The sequence below is a fragment of the Trichosurus vulpecula genome, chromosome 3 (assembly GCF_011100635.1).
Source record: "Trichosurus vulpecula isolate mTriVul1 chromosome 3, mTriVul1.pri, whole genome shotgun sequence".
NCBI lineage: Eukaryota > Metazoa > Chordata > Mammalia > Diprotodontia > Phalangeridae > Trichosurus > Trichosurus vulpecula.
Window position 1 is genome coordinate 263,794,093 of NC_050575.1, and position 23,683 is coordinate 263,817,775.

General features: G+C 35.6%; 1 protein-coding gene across 1 annotated transcript in view; it reads left to right on the forward strand.

Annotated features, from left to right (window-relative positions):
* The window catches only part of PLCB1 (phospholipase C beta 1), a 908,098-nt gene that overhangs the window by 198,037 nt on the left and 686,378 nt on the right, over window positions 1-23,683 (forward strand). The gene's annotated exons all lie outside the window — the stretch shown is intronic.

Below are 23,683 nucleotides of genomic sequence, written 5' to 3' on the forward strand. Positions count from 1 at the left end.
TCTCTTCTCGCTCTCCCTCTCCCCTCCTTTGTTACGCGGCCTCCTCTCACCCCCTGGCTTTGGGCACATCTCTCCTCCGTGGGCTCCGAGTCCCCAGCGCAGCTTAGCGGAGAGGCCCCCCGCTGGTCGCCCTGCTTCCAGTCTTGCTTTCAGTCAGCATTTTGCTCAACTCAATTCTTTACCAAACAATTCATTCCAGTAATCAGACATTGCTATATAATATCTATTTATGTGTGTGTATAATGGGAAAGAATTGCAGCACTTAACTCTCACGTGTAGATGAAGTTTGCACCTGCACTTGACCAGAGGCCTGATTAAAACCCATCTTAGAATGTTCAGGGGTAAGAGAGCACTACCGCTTGAGATGCTATAGAGGATACCACTTACCCACAGATTTCTTGCACTAGAATCCCCTCCATTCTACATGAATAAAAATATGGAGACTCTTGAAACAATGGCGCTGATTCAGTCTCCACTGATTTTTCTCATTTAATTTTTTGCCAAGAAATTCCTTAGATTTGATTCATAAATGGATATTCCCACCTTTTAAAAAAGACCCTCCATGTTCCTATAGTTTAATGAATTCCTTTGAAGTATTTTCATGTTCTATTATCATATGGTTTACATCATATATTGATATCAGCAACTAGAATAGACTTTCCCTTAGTTTTAGTACTCCTTTCTCTATTCTCCATCTCTCCCGCACCCCCTTTCTGCCTTACTGAAGGCAAATGAAAAAATGCTAGAAACCCTCAGATACTCTTCAACTCAATGACTTAGAAGTGATTTTAAAATTCTAATCAGTTCATTTTTGGATGTGGTTAGGAAAGTTTCTCAGTCATCTTGTATATGTAGGTAGTTTTGCTAGTCAATGGAGGATCTTATTTCTTTTCAGTTTGAATTAAGATTAGTAATAGGAAAGATAATCAAAACTAAAAGCAAAATATGGACCTTCAAAATACTTTGAATTAGAACTCAGGTGTACTTCTGATTTGAATGTTCACTTTTTATGTTGGCCATTTTGTTTCTCTGTAGCAAATGGCTTACTTGTTAGTCATGTAGTAGAGACATGAAATACAATTCCATTAAATCCATACCTTTTCAATCTGAAAACCATGCCATTCTTTCAAAATTCATCCTTCATTCTCTTCTCTAAACTACTTTTTTGCTTGTTTACTATTAGCAAGTATAAGGAATGGGAAGCTCTGTTGCACATGCAAGACTTGGAATTTTCCAGAAGGGGGCCAGGATGAGAAATGTGGTCTAGCTATATTTCAGATCTGCCGAAGGCATCACTTTTAGTTGGGAGTTTGCTGGCATTGAGGTCTTATGAAACAAAAGCAATAGATCTTGGCTTTGGTTCTAAAACATTTCAAAACATGACTCCACACTGTATTTTGAGGCTTATTGTACATTACACCCCTTTACACACCTTCCAGGCCAGGCATTCTTGTTGCTCTTCACATAGCACAATTCATCTCTTGCCTCATTGCCTTTGTGTAAGTGGTACTGTGTGCCTGGAAAGATCTCCCTCCTCACTTTCACCTCTAAGGATCACTAGCTTCCTTCACATCTACTACATGAAGTCTTTCCTGACCTTCCTATCTGTCAGTGCAGGCCTCAATTTTCTTCATTTATACTTTTTTGTGTATTTTGTATAAACTTACATACATGTTATATCCCCAAATGGAACGAGAATGGCCCTTTCCATTTGTTTGTTTATATTTTTATGTATTTTGTATAAACTCACATACACATTATATCCCCAAATGGAATGAGAATGGCCCGTTTCAATGCCTAGCATAGCACCTGATACATAGTAGACACTTAGTAAAAGTTTTTGATCAATCGAGTAGTCTATGCTCTTAGAATTGAATTGAGCAAGGAACCAAGGGTATGACCTAGTCCTTTGCTGAAAGGTTACATCAGAGATAATAAAGAAAATAAGCTTTATAGTAAGTTATCTTGTTATTATGTAGGAAGTCCTGTACAAGTGGCAGTTTTAAAAAGAATGAGTGTATCTGTAAGTGTATGTGTGTATGTATGTATGTATGTGTATATGTATACATATATTGTGCATGTGTGTGTATATATACACATATGTATGCACATGTATATATACATGTATGCACATAATATATGTGTGTGTGTATATATATGAAATCATAGATCCCTTGGAGTAAAGGAATACCTTCTTAGATGAATGAGGAATTTCACTGAATATCTAAGCAAAAGAAAATAACTGGATAAGCATTTAAATTATTGGGTAAAGACAAGGCAAGAAATCAAGCACATTCAATCAATCAATAAACATTTATCAAAGGTCTTCTATTTGTCAGGCACTGTGCTAAGTGCTAGAGATACAAAAAGAGGCAAAAGATAGTCCCTGCTCACACAAAATATGTGCCATTGAGCGGTCTAAACCAACAAGTTCACCCTTGGAAAATGAAGGTGATAGAAAATTATATTTGAATGCACACCATGACACCGTGGTCTGCCTTAGTGGTTATTTATTCTACTATAATTCCCTCCAGCTCAAAACTTTTTGGCTCCTTCCTTTACCACACACCTCCTCAGGCTGCACAGCCTTCTGTGATAGTTTGTTCCAGTGTTTAATCAGTCCTACAGTGAGTGAGTTATCATTATTTTATACTTTAATTTCACTTCCTTTTTTTTCCTATACATGGTAGAAATGCAAAGCAAGTAACCAGTGTCTTTAAAATTATGCTTTATATAAAAATATCTAACTCACCTATTAGCTTTCCTTTTTAAGGCAAAAGAAAAATTTCCTGTACCCTCCTTATTATCTAATAGATATTATTTTCATTCCCTTCAGTCTTTTTCCACATCTCTTAGAATGTGAAGACAAAAAATAAGCTAAAAAGTTCTAATGTGCAATATCACATCTCAATGAAGGATAATTTCTAGGTCCCTGAATGCCTTATCATTATCAATGAATCCAGTATGAATGGCAGCTTTCTAATAATATGTTGCAAACTCATATTAAACTTATATTCAGTTACAGATTATTTTATATTACCCTTGTACCCCACTGGATTAGTCTGACTTGACTCTTCTATCTTAGGGGAAGGGAAGATGGGACTTTTGTTTGTCTTTCCGGTTCCTACCTATTGTCCTTTCATGAGTGTAATTTTCTGTTTCTTTTTAGCTTACTGCATATCTTCTTCTATGACTGGTGTTCAAAGAGTTCAAGAGACATAATTTCTGGATAATTAGTCATTTCATTGATAATGCTAGCATTTTATTTTTTTGGGGGGGGGCAGGGTAATTGGGATTAAGTGACTTGCCCAAGGTCACACAGCTAGTACATGTGTCAAGTGTCTGAGGCTGGATTTGAACTCAGGTCCTCCTGACTCAATGCTAGCATTTTAATAGAAGAAGTCAGTGGCACTCTTGAATGCCAAAGACCATCTTGGCCGTGGGCTCAAGGCTTATATGACCTTGGAAAAGTGAGTGTTCCAGAGGGTGGCAATCAACTCTGATTGGTTAACAAGTAGTGAGAGAGAATTGAGGGGCTGGACCTATTCTAATAAATTTTGATTGTGTCATTTACTTCTAAATTACCCCAGCCTTAGGCAGTCCAATTAAAGAATTAATCCCCACCCAAACCTGTGTAGAGCACAATGGGCTTCTCTACTTTAAATTCCTTGCAAGATTGGGTGGGATCTGAGCTGGATTGAGGAGAAAGTTAATTCACCATTCAGAGACTGAGTTTTGAAATGAGGGCCTTAAGAACTATGGATCTCCCTAAATCATTGGCTATTAATAATCATTTCTCTCATGACATAATAAGTATTTAGGAAAAACAGCTATTTTGGAAATTTAGAGATTAGGAATTATCAGTTGAGTTGTAGCCTTCTATGTTTAATCTCATTGATATTCTTCTTCTCTCTTGTTGGGAGGAGAAGGACTCTATTTTAATGGGAAATCAAGAAGCCACTAAAAGAAAGAATAAAGAAATTAAGGAGGCATGAAAGACAATTTTCATGGTTCTTCTTGCTTCTTTTTCTTTGATGAGAAGGCAATAACCTTGGACAAGTTACTTTATCTCTCTGCCCTATGGTTTTCTCAGCAACACCAGTTCTCTAATTCTAGGATCCTATCCTCTATAAACTGGGAGATGGGTACCAGGGAAGAGCAGGGGAAAGGTAAAAAGGTGTACCCTTGTATCATTTAGGTCAGGGGTCCTAAATTTTAAATCTTTGAGGAACTTGTTTCTTTTTTATATTTTGATAAATGTATTTCAGTATAATCAGTTTGCTTTACAACCCTATGAATTGTATTTTATGTACTTAAAAACCTTATTCTGAGAAGAGATCCATAAGTTTTATTAGATTCCCAAAGGTATCAATGACACACAAAAAATATGTTAAGAGCCCCTGATCTAGGTAATATAATAATTGATATGGCAGATAGGTAATAGTTACAGGCCCAAAGAAATTATCTACCAGAAATATGAGTTACAGAACAAAGAAAACAGGTAAGACTAACAAAAAAAAATTATTTCAACTTCTGTAAGGGATCTCACTTCTACTGATATAAACATGCTGCATCCATTAAAGATAGTGGATACTCTATGTGCATTTATATGTTATGCTTCTAGACATCTGAAGGAAGACAGGAAAAGTAGAAATCATTTTCAAAAGGCCAAAAGGTGTCACATTTTAACTTGCACAGTTTTTCATGGTCTAATTTTAAAATGGCATGGGGAGTAGGAGCTAGAATCTCTCTTTTAAATGATTTGGGATTTATTTCTGGACTTTTCATTAATGGTAAAAATGAAAGATTTAAAAAGATCCTTTTTCTTCACTTTGTAACTCCTGATGGTACATTATTATAGTAAAATTACACAGTTATTATTATAGTTTTATAACTATAATTATTATGGTAAAAAAAAAACCCACATGTTGTGTTGCTATTTTTGGCTAGGCCTGACTCAAGCCAGCCCCTTGGTAGTTTAGGTTTGATATTAGAACCAAAATGAGATACCAATGGTTAACAAAAGGAAGCTACTGTTAGACACGTATATGTATATCTGTGTGTATGTGAAATCATTCTATACATATTTTTATTTATCATTTCTTTCCCGGGGAGGGTAAAAAAAAGGAAAAAAGTTACACGATAACTTTATTATATATTTTAAAAGGAATAACATGTTATACACAATAGATTTGCAGTTTTATATGCAATAATCTTTTTTTTAAAAAAATTCTATTATGTTATGGAAATGCTTGTTTTATTTCATAAATTAAAAATAAAATAAATAATTTTTACCTAGTTGTAATGATCACCAGTTATTTAGTTAATCAAAGCTCTCTTGTATAAGTTGTTCATATCGTCCAATGGGGTACTTGGAACTTTTAATGGTTTTTTTGTACTTGTGTTACCAGGACATTATTTTAACAGTCTAAACCTTTAGTCCCCTGAGCCAACTACGTTTTCTATCTTTTATGGAGAACTAACCTCAACTTGCGTGGGCTTAGGGAGCTAGAATATTGCTCCTACTATAGGCAATGTCACTATTTTGCCTGCCATATATAAACAACAGACCTTCCTGCTTAGCTAACATTTTAACCAGCAAGGGGATATACTTTTGTTAGACTTTTTTGTATTCTGTGCTAAACTAATGGAGAAACAGTCATTTACTGTACTGTGGCAAATTCATTGACCACAGAAGGATTACTTTTGTCTTCACTTTGTGAAGTACTATGGTCCTGGGACTTACAGCCAAGAGATCAACATTATGTGATGCTTGAGAAGATGCTTCTTATGACTGCTCTTACCAAACTACCCTATACAGTAGGGTTTGCTTTCCTAGTTCATCGAAATGATGTTGCCACAAAAACTCATCTGTACTCTGGACCTTGTGTGACTGAGGCCTATGGACCTGAATTTTAGTGGTTTGGATCCATATTTTTCTAGTCCCAACATTTCCAGCAGTGACTGATTCTTGTGCTACAAATGAACCAAATTTAGGTGTAGAAATGGTAGTATACATGATCTCCTTGTTTGAATTATAGGTCCTCAGATAAGTGTTTAGAGACAAGCTAGGCAAATCTTATGTCACCACAGTATTAATTTAGTTAAATTAATTCTCGTTTGAATTGGATGAATATGCTATATGAGGAGAAACTTTGCAGGTCTGATTGACTCATCTCTTTTATCATTCTTTTTTATATTGTCTTAGTAATTTGTGCCATCCTTTAATATTTGATGGTTTGTTAGGTGAAAGTAGTTTCAGTGAGACATGCTGGTGCTAACTTAAGTTAAAGATAAATTCAAAACTATTATCAAAAATGATAGTATCTGGTGGTCTCTGTGTTTTAAGTAACTGGGATAGAATCATGACTATTTCATTAGAGGTTTGAGATCGAACTAGGTATATTTTGAGCCATTATGAAAAAGAGCATGTCGCAGTCAGTGCTTTTCTCCATGAAATAGTCCTATAAAAATAAAAGTGAACCTTTGACTTCGGATTTTTATTTACTATCTATGGAATAGTTAAGTGTGGAGAAGTGAATAATCTGCCTTTGGCAGATAATATTGAGGACCCTTGCCTTGCTACGTTTCCTTACTTTTTTTTTTTTTCAATATCAGGCCACTAAACATAGCTATTTCCAGTGTTTCCATGCAAAGACTTCTTGCATGTGTTACACAGTCATGATGACATGATGACCACTTTCTGGATTGGCAAAGCCAGTTCCCCATAAATGGAGATCCTTCATTGGAAGGTAGCTAATGTTGGTGATTTGTGAATGTTTTTAATCCTGTAGGAACTTTCTCTTTCCTACCCTCCCCAACCTCACCCACCAGCAACACACATCTGTGGTTCAACATGTAGACCAGTTTGGCACATTCAATTAATTGGGCAATTTGATTAACAGGAAAAGATGAAGACATGGCTTTTTAATAGTTAAACTCCCAAGACAGATTATGTATAATGTGTGATAGTTAACTCAGGATGTCAGCAGTTGCTCTTACCCACAGATCAAAGTATTAAACTAAGTTGCAAATATTGCATTATCCAATCCAAAGAATATTTTTCAAATGCCTGATATGTACAAGGTATTGTAGTAGGTGCTAATGGGTGTGCATGTGTGTGTGTGGATAGATAAATAAATACAGATATATAGACATAGATATAAACATTATTTATACTGTAAAGGAGTTGTCATTTTGCCATGGAGCCTCTTAATATGATATTCTTCAGGGACTTTACTGTCATCTGATGTCAAATGATGTAAACTGCTTCAACAATTCTTTAACTTGCATCTGATGGATTTTTAATGCCATATTCTCCTAGGGTATAACCCTTTTCAATGTGAGCATGGTTGTCTATATAAAAACAAATTGATGCACTGTTATCCTAAAGCATGGATTTCTTGCATTCTGTTGACCCCATTGGCGATATTGTGCCTCTGTGTTTTGGATAGCATGGATTTTGGAGAGTAATTTTTTCATTTTGGTGACATGTAAGTAATACATCTCACTGACAAGGGTCTTTTCTTGGACAATTAGAAATGTCAAATTTGGCTCAGAAGATAATTTTGGAGGGCTTCATTATGAATTCCACATAAAAAGTACTAAGAAATCCTTAGAATTAGTGTTGAGATAGATTTTTCCAGGTCTCTAAACTAAGAAGCAATAGCTTTACTCTGTTGTTGATTCAGGGAACGAGATTTAAATCTCTAAATCATGACTAGTGCTGTGCTGAAGTATGTCTGCGATCATAGGATGTCTGAGGTAAGACAGAAAAAGTGAAGTTTCTTATTGTGGCATATATTTGGGCCCCCAGGTGATCAGGCTTATAGTGCTCTTTTGCTTAGAGATTTTTACTTTGTTTGCTTCATGACAGGTCAGTATTCATGTCTTTAAAACCAAGGAATTGGGAAAAGAAAGATAAACCTCACTCGTTTACACCCAGAGCCAATATTTTGATCAAAAAGTCTCCTCAGATTTCAGGATTGAGTCTGTATTCAGTTTACTGGCAGTATTTGAGAGTAGAGTAACATACGGTGGTCCAGTTATAATAGAATCCCATGTTTGTGACTTTAATGGGAGTTGTATTGGGCATAGGTAAATAGGCCTTTTTTTCTATGATAGTACTTGTATAATCATGAATCTTCCTTGGACAAAAATTCCATCTTATAGAATAGCACAGCAACTACAGCAACTCAAACATATGGCAGCATTCTCCCTTGACTTTTTCAGAACATGTTGTCTCAGGACCACAAGACTCTAAGCATTTATTAAGTGCTTACTATGTGCCAGAGACTGTGATATTGACATACAAACAAAAAAGGCAGTCTCTACCCTCAAGGAGCTTAAAACATAATGGGAGAAGACAATACACAAAAAGAAAAGACAACACACAAAAAGGAGGAGGTGTGAAAAGGAACCTGGTACGTGGCCATAATGTTGAAGTCTGGAACATCAGAAACACTTCTCTGAGAAGAATAAGATTTAGCCAGACTAGTCTCCTCCATAAAATGTAGGCCACAGGAAGTACTTATCATTGGGATAAGGAGGTTAGCATAGCAGAAGGATATTCTGGGGTGAGAAGGCCCCAGATGCTGATGGATATTTCAGAGTGATACTGTAGATGATGCATGGCAAGTAAGAAACATAGCAAGAAGGGGAATGTACAAAGGCTGATACTATAAGCAATTTGGGAGAGCAAGGAATAGTTTACTTGTCAAATTTATGGAGAAGGGAAAAATTTATGACCAAATAAGAGTTAGAGAGCATTACAAAATGCAAAATGGATAATTTTGATTATGTTAAATTGAAAAGGTTTTGTACAAACAAAGCCAGTGCAACAAAGATTAGAAGGGAAACACAAAATTGGGAAAGAATTTTTACAACCAGTGTCTCTGATAAAGGCCTCATCTCTAAAATATACAGGGAACTGAGTCAAATTTATAGGAATACAAGTCATTCCCCAATTGATAAATGGTCAAAGGATATGAACAGGCAGTTTTCAGAGGAAGAAATTGAAGCTATCTACAGTCATGTGGAAAAAAAATGCTCTAAATCACTATTGATTAGAGAAATGTGAATCAAAACAACTCTTTGGTACCACATCTCTCCTGTCAGCTTAGCCAACATGACAAAACAGGAAAATAATAAATTCTGGAGAGGATGTAAGAAAATCAGAACATTGTTACATTGTTGGTGGAGTTGTGAAGTGATCCAGCCATTTTGGAGAGCAATTTGGAACTATGCCCAAAGGGCTATAAAACTGTGCATACCCTTTGATCCAGCAATACCACTATTAGGTCTATATCTCAAAGAGATCATACAAAAGTGAAAAGGACCCACATGTACAAAGATATTTAGAGCACCACTATTGTTGTGGTGGCAAAGATTTGAAAATCAAGGGGATGCCCATCAATTGGGGAACGGCTAAACAAATTGTGGTATATGAATGTAATGGAATACTATTGTGCTGTAAGAAATGAGGAGCAGATGGACTTCATGATAATATGGAACGACTTATGTGATCTGATGCTGAGTGAGGGGAGCTGAACCAGGGGAACATTATACACAATTACAGACACATGGCATCTGTGATGACTAACTTTCATAGACTTGGCTCTTCTCAGCAATACAGGGTTCAAAGACAGCTACAAAAGACTCATGATGGAAAAAGCTATTCACATTCAGATAAAGGATTTCAGAGTCTGAATGCAGATTGAGAGAAACTATTTGCTCTCTTTTTTTCCTCTTCTTTTTTGGTTTTGTTTCTTCTTTCTCGTGATTCATTCCACTGGTTATAATTCTTCTTAACAGCTTGACTGCTGTGTAAATAAGTTTAATGCAGAAGTATGTGTAGAACCTATATCAGATTACATGCCATCTTGGGGAGAGGGGAAGGGGAGAGGAGAAGGAGGGGAAGAAAATTTGGAACTCAAAAACTTGTGGAACTGAATGTTGTAAACTAAAAATACAGAAAAATAAATTTAAAAATTGATATGCACACATACGCGTGCGCATGCACGCGCACACACACACATACACACACACACACATACACACACACACAGAAGGGGAATGTAGACTCCTTGGGAGTGGAGACTTTTTTGTTTTTGCTTTACTTTGCATCCTTAGAACTCAGCACAGTGCCTGGAACATAGTAGAAATTTAATAAATTATTTTTCACTTGACCTTTGTGATTATTGTCCATTTCCTCCTAAAAATGTTCCATGGAGAAGCTACTTAACATCCTGAAAGTCTAAGTCTTTTAATGTTGTGAGAGTAGCAGTGAAACCCTCTCATTCATATCGGACTGTAAGGCTTAAAACAACACTGTGAAATAATTTAGACAATGCAAGTATTATCTGTATTTTACAAAAGATGAAACCAAGGCTCTCAGAGATTGAGTGGCATGCCCATGATCGCATACGTGATGTCAGAGGTACTATTTGAAATCGAAGGCTATGCCAACTTTTTCTCATTTGGAATCTTCTTCATTGTGATTTTAAAGAAATAAATGTCCATACAGAATTTAAGTTCAGCCTTGATCTGAGCCATAGGGTAGACTAAAATTGCTCATGAGGTCACATACAGGCAAAAAATAATATGATCTTGCTATTTCATCCCTATTACTTCAAATAAATTAGCTTTGTTTGCCTGCCATTTGATAGTCTTTAGCATATCACCTGACATATAGTAGGCATTTCATAAATACTTGCTGACTTGACTCATTAATAAAGTGCCTAGAGTGGCAATTAATTTACCCCCCCCCAATACTTGTAAGCATGGGTATCTTCTTGTTGGTAAGTCATTTCAGGCTTGTCTGACTTTGTGACCCTATTTTGGGGTTTTCTTGGCAGAAATACTTGTGTGGTGTGCCATTAATTTCTCCACCTCATTTTACATATGAAGAAATTAAGGCAAAAAGGATTAAGTGACTTGCCCAGGGTCACATAACTAGTGAGTGTCTGCGGCTGATTTTTGAACTTATGTCTTCCTGATTCTTTGCCTAGTGCTCCATTCACTGCACCACCTAGCTGCCCCAAGCAATGGATAATTAATCAACTTATTCTCTATACTTCTTCTGCTAAATAATGAGTGTTTGGGAAAATATATGATAGACCCCATAGACTATAGTATTTCTTAGCTACTATATCTTGATCATTATGTAAGTAACAAGATTTTTCCATTGTTTGAAGTCCTTGATACTAAAAAAAATATTTAATGACTCTAGAGAAAAAAATTATATGCCCTTTGGAAACTCAGGAAGGATCACATTTAATGTTTCCCAGGGGAATCAGCATGACTTTTTGAAGAAACTACAATTAGTTCAATTATCAATGTGTGAATGGTCTGACATGGATTTCCTTCCCATGGTGAAATTTTAATTCCAGTCTGGCTTCCTTCAGTTGACCGGCATACAGCTGTGTTTTGTTCTTTACCCACTGATTTGTTTGAAGAATGCAAGCTAACATTAATATTATCCTAAGAAAGTCACTGGATGTCAACATAGTATGGAATATGGAAGGTAGACTTTGGAGTAAGGAACACTTGAGTTCCTGACCTATTGTAGCAACAATCCTGCTAGCAGCTACTGTGACTGTGTAAGACCAGTAACACCCAGCACACAGAGGTCTGCCAACACAGGTTCTTTGATCTGCTTTTCTAAGGAAAGCAACTTTAAGGGGTTAACAATCTTAGTTTAATCAAACATACATATATCATTCACTTAGTTCAGGGGGAAAAGATCAGCCCCCTGAACTTCAAGGCAAATACAAACAAAAGTTACAAACATCAACAGACAGATTCAAATCACAATTCATAGTTACCAGAGAAGCACCAATATCTATCTGTCTGGGTTACAAAGCCGGAGGCAGGGGAGGGTTCAATGGCTTGCCCAGAGTCTCATCACCCACATACTTTCAGTGAATGTACCCGCAAAGTCAAATGCCATCCTCAGATCTTGTATACCTGTCTCAGGGGCCTGTGGCACTTGAGGCTCACCATTTAGAGTGGGAGAAATCAGTGTGGGAAAGCTCCAACCATCAGCACCACATCACATACAATTCAATGACTCTTGATTGCCTCAGTGCAGAGAAATACTCCAAAACAAAGACAGCAAAAAGTTTCCCACCCATTCAAACAAAGGGGAGACTTGACAGTCTCAGTATCCCAAAAGGGAAAAATAGGAAAAAGTCTGATTGTGAAAACACCTATCTCTTACACACTGACTATGTGACTGAGAAATTTACTTACTCTCAGTTCAGCAGTCTCCAAACCTAAGGTTATAGAAGAAGGGCTGATCTTAACTGATGGAGGAAGATTCCACACAGGGAGCAACCTATACTCAACAAGTTATGGAGCCAGACCAACAAACAAACAAACCAAAGAAGAAAAATTCCCAGTGCAAATAGAGATGATTTTTCCATTGTTTTTAGGGTTTTTTTTCCCCAAACTATAAAGTAACCCTTACTGAACATAGAAAAGAGTTGATAGTCATTCTATTTGGTTAGCTTATTGTGCTAAAAAAAAAAAGAAGAGCCTACTTAATCCATAATCATCATTTCAGAAAGTGACTCTTTAGTAATTGTATTTTTTTCGAATGAGTGCATTTTCTATATTTATGCCAGATTATAAACATGTGTGAAAGAAATGACTAATCTAAATATTTGAAAATAAACAGCATTTTGCCCAATCCTAATTGTTAGACATCAGATTCATTGATGCCTTCAAAATACCTCATAAAATTAGTTTTCAATTCTATTTCTTCATTTAAACTCATTTCCTCATATAAAATGTATTTTTAATAATTTTTTCCAGTTGACTTTTGAAGTAAATACCTTTGTGGCCAAAGGAATTAGTGGTGGTATTGAAGAAACTGCAGGAAAAAGTCTTTTCTAACAAGTAAAAGATTGCAAAAAGTGTGTTAAAAGCTTTTCTTCAGATTCTGTGGTTCTGAGTGAGCAGAGCGAAAATACATTAATAGGACACACCCTTCTCCAAGACAGAGAGAGAGAGAGAGAGAGAGAGAGAGAGAGAGAGAGAGAGATTGAACTAATAATATTGCAAGCCTAGGATCAGCCCACGGCATAGGCCTTAGAAAAGCTACCTTGTTTCTGTCAGATAAACAACCTGCACTGACGGAATAAACATTGTTCTTGGAGTTGGATGAACTAGGTTTGAGGTTATGCTACTTATTAGCATTTATTTAATCCCACTGATTGTTAATTTTCTCATCTGTGAAAAGTAGATAATTAGCACTACCTAACTCACAGGAATGCTATGACGCTCAATTAAGTACACTAAACACTTTTGTAAATTGCAAGGTGCTACAGAAATGTAAGGCATTACTATTAATATTAAGTAGAGCTCCTGAATTGAAGATGAGGTCATATATTTACTAAATCCAAAAGAATGATATTGCAAAGAATAGGGTCTCAAAAACTTGGACCGATTGTAGTTCCCTTGAATTTGAATGAGGCTTTTCTTCTTATCACTTCCTTTTTTCTGACATTTCTCCATTCCCCCCTTCTCTTTCTAATCTACATTAATTCCTTAAAAAAGAGCCTAGATATCATCTTTCAAGAAATTATCAAGGAGAACTGCCCTGATATTCTAGAGCCAGAGGGTAAAATAGAAATTGAAAGAATCTACCGATGGCCTCCAGAAAAAGATCCCAAAAAGAAAACTCCTAGGAATGCTGTTGCCAAATTCCAGAGCCCCCAGACCAAGGAGAAAATACTGCAAGCAGCCAGAAAGAAACAATTCGAGTATAGTGGAAACACAATCAGAATAACATAAGCTCTAGCAGCTTCTACATTAAGGGATTGAAGGGCTTGGAATATGATATTCCTGAGGTCAATGGAGCTAGGATTAAAACCAAGAATCACCTACCCAGCAAAACTGAATATCATGCTCCAAGGCAAAATATGGATTTTCAATAAAATAGAGGACTTTCAAGCTTTCTCAGTGAAAAGACCAGTGTTGAATAGAAAATTTGACTTTAGAGCACAAGAATCAAGAAAAGCATGAAAAGGTAATCAAGAAAGAGAAATCATAAGGGACTTACTAAAGTTGAACTGTTTTGTCTACATTTCTACATGGAAAGATGATATGGATAATTCATGAGACCTCAGTATTAGGGTAGCTGAAGGGAATACACACACACACACACACACACACACACATATACACGTAGAGGGCACAGGGTGAGTTGAACATGAAGGGATGATATCTAAAGAAAAAAATTAAGGAATGAGAGAGGAATATATTGAGAGAGGGAGAAAGGGAGCGATAGAATGGAGCAAATTATCTCGCATAAAAGTGGCAAGAAAAAGCAGTTCTGTTGGGAGGGAAGAGGGGTCAGGTGAGGGGGAATGAGTGAATCTTGCTCTCATCAGATTTGACCTGAGGAGGCAATACCATACACACTCAACTGGGTATCTTACCCCATAGGAAAGAAGGAGGAAGAAGGATAAAATGGCGGGATGATAGAAGGGAGGGCAGATAGGGGGAGGAGATAAAGGACAGGGTCAAGGGAGAAAATTGGATAAAGGAGAATAGGATAGGAAGTCATTAACAACATGAGTATTGTGGAAGGTTTTGCATAATGATACACATGTAGCCTATGTTGAATTGCTTACCTTCTTAGGGAGGGTGGGTGGGGAGGGAAGAGGGGAGAGAATTTGGAACTCAAAGTTTTAAAAGAAGATGTTCAAAAATTTTTTTTGTATGCAACTAAGAAATAAGATATACAGGCAATGGGGCATAAACATCTATCTTGCCCTACAAGAAAGGAAGGGGAAAGGGGATGGAGGGGAGTGGAGTGACAGAAGGGAGGGTTGACTAGGGAAAGGGGCAACCAGAATATACGCCATCTTGGAGCAGGGGGGAGGGTAGAAATGGGGAGAAAATTTGTAATTCAAACTCTTGTGAAAATTAATGCTGAAAACTAAAAATATTAAATAAATAAATAATGATTTTTTAAAAATGTCTTTTAGTCTTTAATGGTTTGTTTCTACTCTTCCTTGGGTACCTAGAGGAATAATGACACCTTAAACATCATTATTACACAAAACTGTACTGCCCCTAAGATCTTAAACTCTCAAATGTATATCTCTGATACAATCTCCTGTCCTGTCATGTTTTCATTTCTGACACTCTTACTAAATCTGTAGGTTGATCTCACTGTGGTAGATGTGGCCGTTCAGTGGGTCTGTGTTCTTTGAAAATTCAAAGTGAGGAGGAGAATTGTAATGCAGGAGAAAGGCAAATATAATTGTTTTTTTTAAAGGAAGAAAGTGGAGCTTCTAAACCATAGTTCAGTGAGCTAGACTTAGTTCCTGACTAAATGCTAGAAGATATTAAAGTGTTAGGAAACATCTAGAAAAGGAAGCAGCAATCACTAGGAACCAACATAGCTTCATCATAAACATGTAATGTAAAACTGGACTTATTTTCTTTTTGATAGGGTTATTAAACTGGTAGACCAAAGGAAATCTGTAGTTTACCTAGATCTCAGCAAGACATTAGGGCAGCTAAGTGGTATAGTGGTTAGCGTGCGGATCCTGGTGTCAGGAAGACTCATTTTTGTGAGTTCAGATATAACCTCAGACACTTACCCAGCTGTATAACCCTGGGCAAAACACTTAACCCTTTTTGGCTCAGTTTCCTCATCTGTAAAATGATTTGGAGAAGGAAATGGCCAGTTACTCCAGTATCTTTGCCAAGAAATCCTCAAATAGTGTCACAAAGAGACAGATGCAGCTGACACAACTAAACAACAAAAACATTCTTTTCATCAAGTTGAAGAAATGTATCCTAGGGAACAGTTTAGTTAGGTAGATCCAAAAATGCTTGAACAATTTCAACCAAAGTAGATGAGGAGGAGAATGAAGATGAAAAAGATGATGAGGATGATAATAATAATCGTTGCTAGCATTTACATAGCATTTTATAGTTATCAAAGCATTTTACTTATCTTATTTGATCTTTGTAACAGGCCTATGAGTTAGTTACTATTATCATTTCACAGATGAAGAAAAAGAGGCAAAGGGAGGTTAAGTGTCTTGTACAGAGTCACACAGATATGAAGTGTCCCAGGGATGATTTGAATTCAGATCTTCCTGACTCCAAGTCCAGTGCTTTATCCAATACACCACTGATATCAATGGATCAGTATCATCATGAAAGAATAGACTTGTTGGGGGTGGCTGGGAAGAATAGATATTTTCAGATATTTGAAAGGCTGTTATAAAAATAAAAAATAATAGCATTTATGTAGCACCTATATATGCTAGCCATTGTATTAAGCATGTTACAAATCTTATTTCATTTGATCATCACGACAACCCTACAAGACATATGCTGTTAGTATCCCTATTTTAAATTTGAGACAACTGAGGCAAACAGGAGTTAAGTGACTTGCCCAAGGTCACACAGCTAGTAAGGGTATGAAAATGGTTTTAATTCAAGTCTTCTTGATTCCAGGTCTGGGGCTCAATCTATCATACTATCAAGTTACTTCTATGTAGAAAAGACATTAGGTAGTAGGTGATATAGTGAATAGAAGAGTAGATTTGGAGTCAGGAAGACCATGCCTTGCATGGTCTACTAGCTGTATGACCTTGAAAAAATCACTTAACCTTTCTCAGCCTCAGTTTCCTCATAGGTAAAATGGGAAAAATAATAACCCATACTTCAAAATATTGTGGTGAGGGTCAAATGAGATAATAAATGTTAAATACTTTCTCAACTTTAAAGTACTATGCATATGCTAACTGTTACTATTATTTGTTATGTCTTGTTGTCCAAATAGGGTTGAACTGGGAAATGTTGATACAAGTTGAAAATTTTTTTTAATGTAAGAGAACATTTCTTAATATTTAGAGCTATCCAAAGGTGTAATGGGCTGCCTCAGGAGATTGTTTCCTTATATTACAGTCTGATAGGAAAGACTGGATAACAATTTGACCTAGAAGAGCTTCTTGTTCAAATATGGATTGGACAACCTTTAAGGTCCCTTCTGTATCAGAGATTCTTTGATTCTTTTGCCCCTAGGATAAAATAGAAACTACTCAGTATGGCTTTTAAAGTCTCCCATAGTCTGGCTGCAATCTATTTTTCCAGTTTATTATATCACACTCTCCCCTTTGCCTCCTCCTGCCCCTGAAATAAACATTTCATCTAAAAGGGCCTGCTAGCTGTTCAGGAGATTGGCATTCCATTTCCTACCCTCAATGCATTTGTACAAGCTGGTCCTCTTCCATCCCACCCCCTCCTCTATCCTTTCATGCCTGGCATGGAGTACCTTGTCATCTCTGCTTTTCAGAATCCTACTATTCTCTGAGGTTCTGCTTAGGTTCTCTCCCTCCATGAAACCTTCCCTGATCCTACCAATTGTTAGTGTTTCTCACTCTTCGAATATATTTATATTTCCTTATCAGTGTTCATTATTTCCTGATTAGGGTGTAATTTTCCTTAGGGCATGAACTTTTTCCTTTTGGCCTACATATGTCCAGCGCGTGGTACAAAGTCTTTCATACAACAGGTGGTTAATAAAAAAAAATAACTATATCCTTCCCAGGAGCATGATTATAAAATATGATGAAAAAATTAAATTGCTACTGAAATCTCTTTAAATTAGTTTAAAATGTAATTTTAAGGTTGTTATATCATATTGATAACCATCTGTCAAAATGATACTCATCTACCTTGGATACTAAAAACCACATTATGTAATGACCAAAGAGTATAAGAATATGACAATTTTCACTTTAATAAGCTACAATTAAAGGTATTTGAGTAGATAATTATTTTTTTCTGAAAATTCTTTTAACAGGTCCAACTTCCACTTTTTCAGAGATGTCAGCCTACTGTTTCTGCCACAGGAAAGGAAATATTTTAAAATTACTAACCAGACATATGTTGAATCATTTGAGTCTTTGCCATGGTTCAGGGTTTGATATCTCTGACATTTAAAAGAAATGAAAGGAATAAAGGAAGGAAGAAAAACTTTACTTGTGTCAGGAATGGGAAGGAATAGCTTATATTCATTAGTAGAGTGAAATTATTTAAGCAACATGCTTCTTATTTATCTGCTAGAATGGGAGCTTTTGTAATACAAATATTTAGTTGGTTTATTTGAAAATGAGATCTCATGAGGGATTTTATCCCCAAAAGAACTTTGTGAATATATTCTATTTCTATATCTACCTTGGCCATTAAATCTAAAATAGCCTCTTTTAATCATTTGAAATTACTTCCCCAAAATATAGCTGGTAAATTGATCATTGAAGTTGTGTACAGTACATTAAAATAACAATGAAAATTCTACCCAGATGCCTGACTATGACATGTAAGTGTCCCTAGTTTCCAGCAGGTCCCACAAAGTATAGGCTTTAACTATGGACAACTCAATTTTTTAAACTCAATTTTCTCATACATAATATGCTGGGGATGGACCTCTAAATCTGTGATAAACACACACAAAAATACACGTTTGTGTGTGTATATGTACATATATATATATATATATATATATATATATAAAATCAACTTTATTATTACTGAATTTAATATCCCCATGAGGAAATGGAATAAATTAAATATTGAAACTTTTGTAACAATTACATGCTCCATCCAATAAGAATACAACTATTCCAAAGGCATAATTAAGCTTCAAATAGACTAGAAATTCAAAATCAAATGGTCCCTCTTCTAATTATATTTATACAGGCCCATTAGGCCTGTCTATATAGTACTTTAATTTGTAGAATAATGTAGAATAATTTGTAATGAATAATGTGAAAATATGTTTAATACAAATGTATATGTAGAGCCTATGTCAGATTGTACGCCATCTTGGGGACGGGGTAGGGGAAAGAAATTTAAAACTAAAAATCTTATGGAAGTTAATGTTGAAAACTAAAAATTAATTAACTAATAAAAAACATTTTGTAGCATCATTATATATTTAAGTTAACATAGTGCTGTACAGGACCTTTATAGGTAGGGTTATAAAAAAAGGACATGAAGAAGTCCTTTCCTTTGTCTTAAATGTGTATGTTTCTCAGGCTTCAAAGCAAAGAGAAAAATGAGTAACTCAAAATGGGAGATTTAGTTGGGTGTACAGCAATCACCGTGTGGCCACAGAAGCCTATACAACCTTGATAAAAGGAAGATGCCTTTATTTGTAGCATCTTTTGGGTCTCTGGATACGGTCATGTGGCTACCTGCTCCTTTGATTTCACGTGAGTTTTACAGTTAGGCTGTTCACAAGTTTTGTAAGAGTTCATCACCATCATCCCCAGAGTAGCTACCATGCTTCCAGCCCAACCTTCACAACCATCATCCAAGAAACTAACATTTGTTTACATGTAACCAGACAACAGCTTTCACAGGTACTATAATCCTTGAATCTTCAGAATACGCACTCACTGAAGACCTGAACAGGAAAATTTTCTCCACAGAAATCCTTGGCATTGTCAAATGGCTCGATATCAGAAACTGATAATGGTTTTATTAATTAAAATAGCTATAAGGAAAATGCATTATCATCTGCCTTGGTACTGTGCCTTAAGGACCACAGAATTTTTCCATACCATTTGCAGCTGAAACTTCCCATGTGTATTGGCTTCTTCTTATAGTAGGATGCTAGCTCCTTGAGAAAAAGGACTGTGTGGCATTTCTATTTTTATCCCAGAACTTAGCATAGTGCCATGCACATTGTCAGTGCCTAATACATGCTTTTTCATTGATTCATTCAACCTATTCTACCCACAGAAACTAGAGGTCTTAACACTTCTAGATATTGTGAAGAGCCACAACCACTTCCTTTCCCCCTTGCTTCTTGAGATATTTTCCTTTATGCTACATTAAAAATTAGTACAGAACAAAAGCACTTCCAAGCAATTGAGTAAAACATGTTTAAAAATAGCCCTTGCCTGAATTAAAAAAAATCAAATTAACTGTTTAATTGACTCTATTATTTAGGATTGTGATCATCAGTATCGATGATATTTAGACCTTTGATAAACCTCTTGTGCCATTTGCAATTTTTTTTATCAGTGAAACATCACTAGATTCCATTTACATGAGGTACTTAAATATAGACATTAATTAAAGAAAAAGCAGTTTCCTTTTCTTCATAGACCAGCTTGAAAGTAGAAATGTTGAATAAAAAAATAGATAATTAATAAACAGAAAATTGGCAGATGTAGAATATAATATTCTTTTTCAGTGCTAAAGATAGGTAGTCCCTAACATTTGGTCTTTTTTTAGTTTGGAGTACTTTATTTTTGCTGCTTTCGGTGTTTTAGCCAACCAGCCTTCCTTTAAAATAGCTTTTACCCCCTAGAAGTAAAGTAAAGAGAGAGAGAGATTCAGAAGATAAAATAAAGACAAATTACCTTAGGAATATTTCTTTGTCATTTCAGGAATTTATTATTTCATCAGTATATGAATTTTTCCCAATATAAATTTCACACTTACTACATATTTTGAGAGTTTCCATGGCCAAAACAGTCATTACCTTGCCACCAACCTAGTAATGTTCCTGTTCAAGTTGTCTCAAGATGGTCCTCTGATGACAGTCACAGTTTGTCACCTGGCCTATAATTAAAGCCAATACTTTGTAGGACCTGCTAGAAACTAGGGACACTTCCATGTCATGGTCAGGCATCTGGGTAGAACTTTCATTGTTGTTTTAATATACTATAACAAATTAAGAATATAATATATACTTTACTATGGCTTCATTCCCATCCTTCCTCCCCCATACAAAGGCAGCCTGTTATAGTAGTTGAGGTCATCATCCAGGTATCAGGAAAATTTGGGTTCAAATGCCACCTCAGATGACCTTGGGTAAAGTGACTACTTAACCTCTCTGTGACTCAGTTTTCTCATACATAATGTGCTGGGGATGAAGCTCTAAATCTATGATAAACACACACAAAAATACACATTTGTGTGTGTGTGTATGTATACGATCAACTTTATTATTACTGAATTTAATATCCCCATAAGGAAATAGAATAAATTAAATGTTGAAACTTTTGTAACAATTAAATGCTCCATCCAATAAGAATACAACTATTCCAAAGGCATAATTAAGCTTCAAATAGACTAGAAATTCAAAATCAAATGGTCCCTCTTCTAATTATATTTATACAGGCCCATTAGGCCTGTCTATATAGTACTTTAATTTTGGCGGAATTTCCAAACTATTTAAAAAGATTACTTGTGGGTATTAAAGGTGCAAAGTAAACATTTGATAAATGGTAACTATAGTTACAGAACATTAAAATGTGTCCTATTACCTCCATTATGCATATTTATATTTGTACTGTAAGTCTTTTCATATTTTGTCTTACCTGATTCCTATGTCCAAAATTATCCTTTCTTCTTCTAAACCATTTTAGCATTTTATTTATACTTCAATTTATTCTATCCTTCAGGTCTAGAACCTAATATAGAAAAAGTATAGAAGAAATTCTAAATGCTGTGTCTCTTCCTGTATTTAAGAGCAATGTTTTCATTCCACTATTAAAATGACTTTAATATATCGTCTCAGTGGAGAAGAATGTGATAGTACTGTATAACCGTTGTATGCACAATGGTGATGTGATCCTAGGCAAAATTCATAATAATGAGAGATGCAAACTTAATTGGCTTTTTGCATAGATTTTTGTCAGTGTTTGTAGGGAAAAGATTTAAAGCAAAACTAAGTGCTGTGGGACCAGATCTAGGCTTCTGTTTATAGGTAAATAAAAATGAAATTTAGTGACTTCCCTCTTTAGGCCTTTTTAAGTAAATATTTTGCTATTTCTCAAGTGTTCCCACTTATATCTGTATATATCTCTTGGTGTATTTACTCAAGCCTATCTTTCTAACTCGAGAATTTATTTTCTTAAATACTTTTGCTTTTGTTACTGTTTTAATGATTTGGAAAGTGATATCAATGAAATATTGGCATACCAGCATCTAAAGCTCTCCTTCCCCTCTATTGTAACTTAATGTGGATTATTTTTTTCTATTTGTTGCTTAGCTAACTTTCTATCTTTCCCGTACTATCATATAAATCCTAAGCTAAAAGGGCCTTGAAGATGGCACTAGTTCAGTCTCTTAGTTCTAAGTAGGACTACTTCTAATTTAGTTATGTTAGATGGTTGTCATTGATGTTCTTAGAATTTTCCAATAACAAAGATCCTGTAATTTTTTCTTGGTCTAGCATAGTGTTTGGTAACTTTTATTGACATGAGTTTCTTCTTTCCAATTCAGCAGTTCAATGGATTTGAATCGTGTGGTGTGTAGAGAGCACTAGATTGGTATCAGAAGAGGTATTTAAATGCTGCCCTGGTGCTTATTAGCTGTGTGATCATGGATACTTCTTTAAGCTGTTAGAGCATCATTTTCTTCATTTATAAAATAGTGATAAACATACATACTACCTAAAATGCAGTTTAGGCTTATTGTAAGGAAAATGTTTTGCAAACTTAAAAGTGCTATATGTATGAATTATATATCTGTATGTTTGTAGAAAAATAATATATACATGTCTATAGATATGTAATATATACATATATACATATTATATAGATATATAGTATATACACATATATAATATATGCATGTACATATATAATATACACATTAAATTAAGATGAGAAGTTTTACTTGCTTTTTCTTTCCATGTAAATTTGTATTTCTATCCTGTCATAGATGCTCCATAAGGGTTTTAATCAATGTACAGAAGGCCTTCCACATGGTATTTTAACATTCTCGGAGAGATTCTGTCCCTCATTTTAAATCCCACTTTATTTTAGTTCTATCATCTGAGAACAGTGAGAACAAGTTGTTACCATCTTCCTTCTCATGACATATTAAATATTTGGAAACAATATTAAGCTAGTCCTTAAATATAATAGTCAGAATTTCTATAGTGCTTTAAGGTTCATGAAGTACTTTACATATGTTTTCTCATTTGAGTCTTACAACAAACATGTGAAATAGGTACTATGATTACTCTAGTTTTACAGATAACAAAACTGAGACCCAGAGAAGTTAACTGCTTTTCCCAGAGTCGTGCAACCACGTCAGTGTCTGAGGCAGGATTTGAACACAGGGTCTTCCTGGCTACAAGGGGAGTACTCTTATCCATGATGCTGCTAAGCCACCTCTCAGAGTTCTCTTTTGGAGACTAACCCTCAACTTCTTTTAAGTTTTTCCCACATGCACCCTGTTTTCTGTCACCAAAATCATTTGTGCTGCACATCTATGGGCCCTCTTCAGCTTCCTCAAAATCCTTCCTGAGACATCAAGACCAAAACTGTGCACATTAGTAACACCTGAGAAATGCCGAAAGCAGTAGGGTGGGGAGAATGGTGGTGGTGGTGGGATTGTATTTTCTGGCTATTGTGTAGTAAAGTTTCATGATAACTTCTCTTTATAGGAATTCTTTCTGTTAATAATTTGTCATCCATTTGGACATCTGAGACTTTTAAAATCCTGTATCATTTCTACCTGCTATTTCACATCCTATATCTAAATAGTTGCTGAGTATACTGACATTTGTTACCACCATTGTACTTTGCTGATATGATTTCTTTGATCTGTCCAGAACAAACTAAGAAGAAGAAGGAAACACCATATAGCAATATTCACCAAAGTGTGGCTTTTAGATGTTGAA